Source organism: Bidens hawaiensis, unplaced genomic scaffold, assembly GCF_021521415.1.
Source record: "Bidens hawaiensis isolate Kalapana, Puna unplaced genomic scaffold, B.hawaiensis_p1.1 tig00007038_1, whole genome shotgun sequence".
Lineage (NCBI taxonomy): Eukaryota > Viridiplantae > Streptophyta > Magnoliopsida > Asterales > Asteraceae > Bidens > Bidens hawaiensis.
In genome coordinates, this window is record NW_027491482.1 from 1,130,480 (window position 1) to 1,142,158 (window position 11,679).

Here is an 11,679-nt window from a genome sequence, read left to right on the forward strand (position 1 = left end):
CGGGGAAAATTGCTAGTAAAGTATGTTATTAATACATGACACGAAAGTAATTGCTCACTCACGTATCGTATCACAATTGTACTTGTTTAAGTCACACACGATTCACAAACGAAACACGAAACATGTTACGTGCATAGGTATTATGTGCCGAGTCTAGAGACTCGTTAAACGTACCGATACTTAGAAAATCTCTTTGTTATTTAGAACGCTAGAGAGTTTCTACGACGCGCATCACTTGGTGATCTAAATCGGGATATTCTTCGCAAACAGTGAGTTTCACTTACCCCGCTCTTTGAACTGTTTTCAAACGTTTTTCACTTGGGGGAGATAACATACTCCGATAAACGCATTTTCTGAGATAAACGCATGTTTAAGATTTTGTTATAAATTATATATCACTTGTAAAGGCTAAGCGGCAAACGTAACATTTGAAGTCCCACACATCGAACCGGTTAATATTTGGAATAGCGAGTCACTGTTGAGTAGTACTACTGGGTTTGACAAACCCCACCCGACGCTAAGCTTAACTGGAGGTTGAGTGGGTGTAATTTTGGCTAACACTTACCATGGTCTGGAATGACCTGGTGACGGGCACTTGATAAACAGTCAGCTTCGGTCTCGAACCACTTAGCGATACTTGATGTATAGATTAGCTACCTATCGATATATAATTTGACATAACACTATCTGGTAATGCAAAACACTGAAACGCCGTAACGTGGTTACGCAAAACACTGAAACGCCGTAACGTGGTTACGCAACACTGAAAACGCCGTAACGTGGTTACGCAACACTTAAACGCCGTAACGAGGTTACGCAAAACGCTAAACGATTTATCTTATATAACTTGTGAACTCACCAACCTTGTGTTGACACTTTTAGTATGTTATTCTCAGGTAGCCGAGGCGGGCGCGCGGTTTAGGAGCATGCATTAAACGAAAATACTTTTATTCTGCAAACTTAATTTTAACAGTTATATTTGGTTTTAAGTCGTCCTGCGTGACGCAACTTTTGAATTAAGGTTTTTACGCTTCCGCACTTATTTGCATTTAAACGTTTTTCTTTGGTTTGATTATAACTAATGATTCCGATCCTGCCAGTTCACACCCTCTGACGGTAAAACTCCGTTAGTGGATTTTGAGGGTGTGACAGTCGTAATCCTTTATCAATTCTAACCATCTTCTCTGCCTCATGTTCAATTCTTTCTGCTCGAAGAACTACTTTAAACTCTTATGATCTGTATAGATAGTACACTTAGTACCGTACAGATAATGCCTCCATATCTTAAGAGCATGCACTACAGCTGCTAACTCCAAATCATGCGTCGGATAAGTACTCTCATGGACTTTCAACTGTCTAGACGCGTAAGCTATCACCTTTCCTCGTTGCATCAACACGCAACCTAACCCTTGATGCGAGGCATCAGCACAAACAACGAAATCCTCGTCACCGTTGGGTAGAGCAAGGATTGGAGCTTGCGTGAGTCTCTTCTTTAATTATTCAAAGGCTTCTTCTTGAAACTTTCCCCAACTGAATACTATTGACTTTCGGGTCATACCGGTCAGCGGTGCGGCTATCTTGGAGAAACCTTCGATGAATCTCCTATAGTAGCCAGCTAACCCTAGGAAGCTTCGTATATCAGTCGGATTCTGCGGAGTCTTCCAATTCGTTATCGCTTCAATCTTAGCCGGGTCCACGGTTATCCCCTCCGGATTAATCACGTGACCTAAAAATTGCACTTCTCTTAACCAGAACGCGCACTTCGAAAACTTGGCATACAGCTTCTCTTTCTTCAGAGTCTCCAATACCTCTCTCAGATGCTCAGCATGTTCAGACTCGTTCTTTGAATAAATCAATATATCGTCAATAAACACGATAACCGACTTATCCAACATCGGTCGACACACCCTATTCATCATGTCCATAAATGCTGCAGGAGCATTGGTTAGACCGAATGACATTACGAGGAACTCGTAGTGTCCATACCGCGTTCGGAACGCTGTCTTAGGGATGTCTGCCTCCTTCACCTTCAGCTGATGGTAGCCTGATCTGAGATCTATTCGTGAGAACCAACTTGAACCTTGCAGTTGGTCGAACAGATCGTCAATCCTTGGCAAAGGATATCTATTCTTTACCGTAAGCTTATTCAACTCACGATAGTCTATGCACATTCTCATACTTCCATCCTTCTTTTTCACAAACAAAACCGGTGCGCCCCACGGAGAAACACTCGGTCTGATAAAACCCTTGTCTAGGAGTTCTTGCAGTTGGGACATCAATTCTCTCATCTCAGACGGTGCTAGACGGTAAGGTGCTTTCGCGACAGGTTGGGCTCCTGGTATTAAATCTATCTGAAATTCTATTTCTCGCTCCGGTGGCAACCCCGGAAGATCCTCAGGGAATACTTCTGGGTAGTCGCGCACAATAGGAACATCTTTCATTTCTTTCGTCTCGGCCGTAGCGTTGACAACATACGCCAGGTAGGCACCACCCCCTCGCCTTAGCAAACCCTCAGCTTTTATCATCGAAATGACATTAAGCCCAGAACTTTCCTTATCACCATAAACTGTCACCGCACTACCATCTAATGACTTTAACCTTATCATCCTACTCTTACATACTATCTGAGCCTCAAACTCGGACAACCAATCCATCCCCAAAACCACATCGAACCCTACTAAGGCCATAACATATAAGGTAACAGGGAACTCATGTCCCTCCAATTCTATCCTACAGTCCTTAACCATTTTCATTACTTTAACCGAAGTGTCACTAGCGGTTTCAACTATAAGAGTCTCAGACACTCGGCAACATTTCATTTTAGCTAGTTTACTAATGGTGTGGCTACGAAACTTTTGTTTGCGCCCGAATCAAATAATACAGTAGCGGAAATACCGTTCACTAGAAACGTACCTGTGACAACATCCGGAATCTGCTTGGCTTGTTCTTGGGTCAGCATGTAGGCTCTAGTTCTTGGCCTAGCTTGATCGGCATCCTTCCTTCTACTACCTCCAGCTTCACTCTCGGTACACTCCCTAGCAAAATGACCTGCCTTCCCACACTTGTAGCATGCAGGCTTAGAACTGCACTCATGAGCATAATGACCTGCCTTCCCACACTTGTAGCAAACATTCGACCCAAATCTACATTCTCCGGCATGAATCTTTCCACACTTATGACATGTATCCGAACCCTTTCCCCATCTACACTCACCACTGTGTGCCTTGCCACAAGTCTTGCACGACCTGTTCTCCCAAACTCTCGGCTGCTTGTTCTTAGGGTTCCACATCTGGGTACCGGGTCGTTTAGCAGGAGCGACCCATTTCTTCTCTTTCTTCTCGTCTCCCACCACCACATCATCCGCAGCCAAGTCTGCATAGACCATTTCTGCGAGTTCGACAGCAGAATCGAGAGTAGCAGGTTTACTTGTCCTGACTAACATGCGGACTCTCTGTGGTAATCCCCTCACGTAACACTTGATCCTTTTAGCCTCAGTGTTGACCATATCGGGCACCAACCTAGACATTCGATTGAACTCGGTGGTGTACTCACGATGTGTCATTGTCCCAGCTTTCAAGTTTAGGAACTTCATCTCCGCCCTTTCAACCTCGGCGTCAGCACAGAACTTCATCATCACTAACTCCTTCAGATCGTCCCACTTCATCTCCTTGATCTCTTCACGGGTCTTCCTCTTCTCCACACTCTCCCACCAATACATAGCCTCATCCTCGAATGATTGAGTAGCATAACCTACCGCTTGATCGGGACGGCACTCGCTAATGCGGATAACCTTGTCCATAGTGGCTATCCATTGGAGAGTAGCGATTGCGTCTCCCAACCCAGTCAGCTTTGGCGGGTCGCATCCCTTGAAGGACTTATAGCTGCACCCACCTTGGCCTCTTCTCCTATCATCGACTTTCACAGACTTATCCTCACTCGAGGCCCCTCTTTCTCCTTCCCCATCCTTCCTACCATCACCACCCGCCCCTTCAACAGTTCGTTCACGGCTTCCAGCAGATCCTTCGGGATTCAGGTTCTTCACAGCAGCAACTACAGCTTGAACAATGGCTGCTTGAACTGCAGGGCTAAGTTGAACTTCTTCGTTGTTGGTCTGGTCTCCTCCAGCTGCGCTTCCTTCATCTTCGGTGTGGGAAGCTTCTTCTACCGAGGGTTGCCGGACAAGACGAGGCCTGCCACGACGTCCAGTGCGACCCCCAGTTCCAACAAATTCTCCAGCTCCAGCCATTAGTATTCTAAAAGGGAAACACAAACATCATCACTCAAGGAACTATTTAGTACAAGGATAGCAAGGCTAACAGGTAATAACAGTGGCCAGCTGTGACTAGCTGATCACGTTGCTTTCCGTGTCCTATACACTTCCCTTTATGAGTCTATTTGTGCTGGTTCTACTTAAGCAGTTAGTCAAATCAAACAATCAATTATTCCTATCCCTATCGTTCACGTATCTTTTCTTTCTCATTAACATATATCATTTAATCATACACTTTACCTTTACTGATCTTGCTTGAGCGACACATGGCATTCTTGAACTGGCATCTTCTTTCCTTTCTTACTTAAATCTCATTTTCTGTTCGAGTCTAAGCATGTAGGATGCTTAAATCTCTCGAACTTATGCTCTGATACCAACTTGTAAGGCCCCGTTACCGGTAGCCCTACTTTCGTGTTGGATTTACTCATAAACACAGTTCTAAATATCAGAGTTAATTAAAACATTTACGCGGAATATAAAACTTTCATTAAACATTACATAATTCATAACTTGTCTCAAAACATCCATTGTCTCTTAACATTAAAGCATTAAAATTAAAACATCATAAGTCTTCAGATGCCAGACTCTTGTTCAGTGCCATGTGTCTCCTCAAGCGAGCTGCCTCATCCTACTCACCTGCGTGCATACTAAAAGTCAGCTACGCTGAGTGAGTTCTAGATAATCACATAATCATACCATTCACATACATTATATTCTTCCGTTCATACTTTCATACTTTCATACTTTCTTACTTTCTTACTTTCTTACTTTCTTACTTTTTACTTTCTTTTGTATTAACTTACCTTCATATCTTACGTTATAAAGAGCATTACGCCCTACATTCCTCGAGTATTATTAGGGCTCGGTACCCTCCTTCCTCGAGTATTATTAGGGCTCGGTACCCTCCTTCCTCGAGTATTATTAGGGCTCGGTACCCTCTTTCCTCGAGTATTATTAGGGCTCAGTTTCCCTCTTTCCACGAGTATTATTAGGGCTCGGTTTCCCTCTTTCCTCGAATATTAGTAGGGTTCAGTTCCCTAGTTCTCGAATATTAGTAGGGTTCGATTCCCTCTTCGTTACCATACAACCATACATCATACCTCGAGTATTATTAGGGCTCGGTACCCTTTTCGTAACCATACAACCATGCAACCGTCATTTCCTTCTTTTATTAACTTTATCACGTTCATACACATATGCATACATATCATACTTACCTTACACATAGCGTTACAACCTGACAGTACGTGCAATATCCGAAGATCGTTCACGTACCATTAAGCAATCATTCTTACATATCATATCATTCACATAAGGCATACACTTATCTCTTAGGATAAGCGTATTAACAAACATATCGAGTATGCACACAGCCCCGAAAACATAACACATAAGTGGGGCTAGAAACTCACCTGAATCCTGTTACGCTCTCCGTTAATAGTTATTCCCCTCTTGAGCTGTGCACGGCTAACTGTATAATATTTACACGTATCAATTAACTACAACTACTCATGTTGTATTTCTATCTTTATATGACCCATAACGAACGGGGGTCCGGGGGCAGCGCCCCTGGCAGCGGGGTCTAGGGGCGGCAGCCCCTAGCAGGGTCCAAGGGGCAGAGCCCCTGGCTGGGGTCAGCTTGGAAAAATTTTATTTCCATTAACTGTCTTAACACATTTTTCATTAGATTTTTAATTTATTTTCTAAACGAACTTGGCTTTAGGCGAAGTTAAACCTCAGGCGAACTTGTCATCAGGCGAAGTTAAACCTCAGGCGAAGTTAACCCTCAGGCGAACTTACCATCAGGCGAAGTTAAACCCCAGGCGAACTTAGCTTTAGGCGAAGTTAAACCTCAGGCGAACTTGTCATCAGGCGAACTTAAACCTCAGGCGAACTTGCCATCAGGCGAACTTAGCTTGCAGGCGAAGTTCATCAGGCGAACTTAGCTTGCAGGCGAAGTTCATCGCTTGAAGGCGAAGTTGCCCAGATGAAGGCGAAGTTGCCCAGATGAAGGCGAAGTTGCCCAGATGTCCGCTGTTTCGGTTTCTGATCAACATTTCGGGCGATTTTAACACCCTTGTTAAGGTTCAATACCACCCACTACACTTCCCGACCATTTTCGGTCGTCTATACACTAAAAGCTCGGATCTTTAAACTTCCAAGATCAAGAATCATACCTTTTGAGCTTGTTTGGATCTCGTTTATCTTGGTATCACCACTAATCTTTCTCTCTTACCCGGACCTCGCTCGATCCTTCCTTCTTTCTCGGCCCGGCCGGCGGCGGTTTTGGGTGTGCTTGGTGTGTGTGTATGTGTGTGTTTAGGAGAGTGGGGGAAAATGAAGATATTTTGAGGTTTAGGGGATATTTATATCCCTTAATTTCCATTCTCATTTAACCCATCTCAATTAATCCAAGTCCCTGATCCGCTCCTACCCGATATTAATAATTAAAACGCGAAATCACTAACATAACTTTCTTTATTCAACATTATAAATTTTAGGATGTTACAATAATCATAAACTATTCGTCACGACTAGTTTATAATACCTATTTTTGGAATTTGTTGGAAATGACACCTAAAACCTGGAAAACGTATTCATAAACGCTTATTTTGGGAATTTTCCCACAAAAATGAAAAGTGTGAGAAGCCATAAATAATTGACATGTGTCAAGTGGGGACCAAAAGAAAAAAGGGTATAGAGGTAATTGTACATATTTTCTCTCTCCACATGCAAGGCACATGTTAATACCCCCATCATTTTAGAACGTTTATAACTTTTTCGTATGATATTTAAAAAAAATCATCATAATAACAAGCGTTTTTTTATCTTTAATATGAGTATGATTTTTGTTATATAAAATTTAAAACAAAAATCACGTCATTGAGTCTTTTCGCGCACCATTGTGTCTTTCTTCGTCACTGTTTCTTTTCGCACACCATTGTGTCTTTTTTCGTCACTGTTTCTTTTCGCACACCATTATGTCTTTTCGCTTATCATTGTATCTTTTTTCATCATTGTGTCTTTTCGCACACCATCGTGTCTTTTCGCTTATCATTGTGTTTTTTTCGTCATTGTTTCGTCATTGTGTTTTTCAACTCATCATTATGTTTTTTTAAATACTAATAACACCGTTGTGTAATAATAATATGTAAAAATAATGATAAAATAACAACAAATTATCTAATACATAGAACACAATGATTAATACATGTTATACAATAACTTGAAACGTAAAACACAATGGTGAATACGTATAACACAATGACCTAAAACGTAAGACACACTGGTGAATACGTATAACACAATGACCTAAAACGTAAGGCACAATGGTGAATATATATAACATAATGACTTGAAACGTAAAACACAATGGAAACAAAATATTACACAATGACTTGAATGTAATATACAATGAACGCAATAATATTTTTCTCAAATTAAATGAATTTGTCATATGTCAATCCGAATAAAAGACAATGAATGTATTACACAATGACTAAAAGTTAATGACGAACAAAACGACACAATGACGTAATCTTTGTTTTAATTTTTGTCTTTAATATGAGTACCAATTGAAAAATATAATGATCAAAATCTATAATACAATTCATATGAAAACTCAACTAAAAGACACAATGAACAACAAAAAACACAATTAAAAACCCATTAATTTTTTCTATATTTATATAACAATATGATATTCATATTAAAGATAAAAAATGCTTATTTTATGGTGAACGTTTTTTTAAAAAAAATGTCGTATAAAAAGTTATTGACATTTTAAAATGATGGGGGAATTGACATGTGCATTGCATGTTGAGAGAGAAAGTCAACAAATGTGGATTATTACCTTTATATCATTTTCATAAAATTTTATTTATTAAATTAATTTCAGTCATTTAAATATAAGATCAATAGAATGATTCCTTCTCACCATTCTTATTTTTGTTTTTCTTTGTATTTTAATTTTACCCTAAATTTGATACCTCCCGACTAACTCATGCTTTATACATATATATATATATATATATATATATATATATATATATATTATAAATTTTTTGTACAAAACCATTCTTATGATTAAAAAAAGATGTGACAACCATTGATTACTCATCAATTTCTGTTTGCACAAAACCAGGTGATTTATTAATCCAAAATTCACAACAAATATCCATCCATTTCCCCGCATGTCTCCCCTCACCGCCTGCAACGTCGCCGTGATCGGCGCCGGCGCCGCCCGCAAACTCCGGCGAGAGGGCCACTCCGTCGTGGTCTTCGAGAAAGAATCCCAAATCGGCGGCATCTGGGTATACACCAACAACACCGAACCCGGCCCGATTGGATCCGACCCGACCCGAAATACAGTCCACTCCAGTCTCTACGCCTCTCTCCGCACCAACTTGCCAAGAGAAACAATGGGTTTCCGGGAATACCCGTTTGTAGCAAAGAATTCAGGTCAGAGGGACCCGAGGAGGTTTCCGGGTCACAGGGAGGTGTTGGAGTATTTGAAGGATTATGCCGCCGAGTTTGGGATCGGTGAGTTGGTTCGGTTTGAAACCGAGGTGAGTCGGGTTTGGAGGAGGGAGTGTGGGAAGTGGAAAGAGAATTGGGGATGGAGAGGTGGTTAGTGAATCTTTTGATGCTGTTGTTGTTTGTAATGGTCATTATACGGAGCCCCGACGCATATTCAGGGTATTTAGAATCTTTAATCAAATTGTAAAAGTGGTTTATATTTAGAATCTTGAATCAAATTTGATTGGTCATGAATTGTAAAATTGTGTATTATAGGTTCAATTTTTAGGATGTAATCTTGATGGGATTTTAAAGTTGTTTGAAATTAGTTTAAATAAGGGTATTGGTTATGTGATAAGCTAATGGGTTTGTGGAATCTTGTGTGTAGTTCTTGATCATAGTGTGAATTTTTCATGTAATTCTCGGGTTTTTGCTTGATTTTGATGTTTCTGAATTATGTAAAGTATAAATGACATGAATTTGATAAGAGTTTGTGTAAAAGTGGTTCTAAATGAATAATGTAGGTGTTGATCGGTGGCATGGGAAGCAGATTCATAGTCATAATTACCGTGTTCCGGAGCCCTTTCAAAATAAGGTATCCTTTGTTAGTCTCTCTCTTGGGACGATTGGTCTCTCTGTCACGCACGCACACGAAGGACACAAAGATTCATAGTTTGGGGTGTATGTGTCGAGTCCGAGCTTGGCTCGTCTCAAGCTCTACTTCAAAGGCTCGAGTTCCACTCGTTAACTATTTATTAACTATTTTTACATATATTTTAATTATAATTAGCATAATATATAACTTTAGTTTCTTCTAACATGTTTATATTTATAGCAATAATTATTATATGATTACATACAAATACATTAAATGAAAATATTTATCAAACTAGCTTACATTTAGGCTCGAGCGTGAACTCAAACACGTTTAAGCTTGGCTTAATTCGAGCTTTTAACTAGCTGATCTCGAGCAGCTTGGCTTATTCAACCATTTGACTCGTTTCACATGTTTTCTTTATTGATAAGTTTTTTTTTAATATATATTTTGACAGATTGTAGTACTAATAGGGAGCTCAGCAAGTGCGGTTGATATCTCTAGAGAGATTGCACGTGTTGCTAATGAAGTCCACATTGCATCTTGGTCAAATTCCAATGAAGAAAATGCAACTTTACCTGGATATGAGAACGTTTGGCTCCGTCCTATGGTATTACTTCTATTTAACATGCTCTTTACTGCTAATTACAATGACATTGACAATAACAATGACAGTAACAACTAATGCAGATAGAAAGTGCAAATGAAGACGGTACTATTACATTTCTTCAAGGGTTCAAGATCTCCGCTGACATCATTCTACACTGCACAGGGTAGATTGTTTTGGTCATTCAGCATTTTTATATTGCGGATCCCAAAGTCCCATTTTTTATTTTTGATCTTTGCTCTTTAAGGTACAAGTATCATTTTCCATTTCTGGATACTCAAGGTATCGTGACCGTTGACGACAATCGAGTGGGGCCGCTTTATAAACATGTGTTTCCGCCATCATTAGCCCCTTGGCTTTCTTTCGTTGGGTTGCCATGGAAGGTTTTTTTTTTCGTAATTTGAACTTTGTAACATTCGGTCTTACCATAGAATTTTGTTAATAATTTGAGGTAAATATATACAGATTGCTCCTTTCCCTCAGTTTGAACTCCAATGCGAGTGGATAGCGGGTATATTATCAGGTCGGATTTCACTGCCTTCACAAAACGAAATGATGAAAGATGTTGAAGTGTTTTATGATTCATTGCAAACATCAGGATATCCCAAACGATACACCCATAATATGACGAGATATCAGGTAAAATAGTTATATTAGTGTTTTAGTAATCTAGTTTTCATTATCATATATGGTACATTATTTATTTATATAAGAGTCACATGTTCTAGTCACACAATAATGCTCTTTTTGTTCGATATCTTCTAGCAACTTATTTCAAATACACATATATTCTTCTCCTTTTGCTGTTTTGCATTCTTTTACTGTAAAAGTTGGTTTGGTTGACTTCAAAAGTCAAACTCTTGCATACCATAAAAGCTTCAACGGGTGTGTTTTTTTTGTCTGATTTATTTTCTTAGTTTGAGTACAATGACTGGATTGCTACACAATGTGGGGCCCCCAAAACCGAAGAATGGAGAAAGAAAATTTATCACGCGACTTCTTTAAACAGAAAAGCACGACCTGAGAATTATCGCGAGGAATGGGACGATGAGGATTTGGTGTTGCAAGCTTATCAAGATTTCGCAAAACAGATTTCTTGTAAACGAGCGTCTTAGTGACTGCACAGTTTATAAACGGTACATGATGATACTTGTAAGCTACAGTACCCATTGTTGTATACACTTTTATTAAACTGTATTAATTGCATATTCAAAACTACATGCTATTGAAGAAATAAAACCAGTTGTTGACTATATATGTCTACTGCCTTGAGTACCCTGTTTAATTACACGGGTAGTTGATGAGAATATAACATATAATGACTAAGCGAAATACAACAAACATTAGATTTGTCATATATTGTTAATAGAATCACGCTTTACAACACAATGACGAAAGTAAAAACGAAAGACCACTAATAATTACAAATTTGTAAAAATTTCTTCAAAGGCTAATATAATTGAATATCTGGTTTTCACAACAAAAGTCTACACCTGCACATTGTTTTTAATCAGATTGTTAGTTTAAGTAAACCTTATGAAGAACAATGTAGAAATTAAATAAAAAAAACAAAAACAAAAAAACAAACTTGTGTCATGCTTCCTTGGATAGTAGATCAATCTACGATTGAGTAAATCGCTCTACGAACGGATGGATTGGATTGAGTTGGAAAATGGAAAGATTTGTACA

The 11,679-nt window shown here is 39.5% G+C and overlaps 1 pseudogene; it reads left to right on the forward strand.

The window, feature by feature from the left end:
* Window positions 1-8,463: 8,463 nt before the first annotated feature.
* LOC143634248 (flavin-containing monooxygenase FMO GS-OX-like 4) lies at window positions 8,464-11,152 on the forward strand (annotated as a pseudogene).
* The last annotated feature ends 527 nt before the right edge of the window (window positions 11,153-11,679 follow it).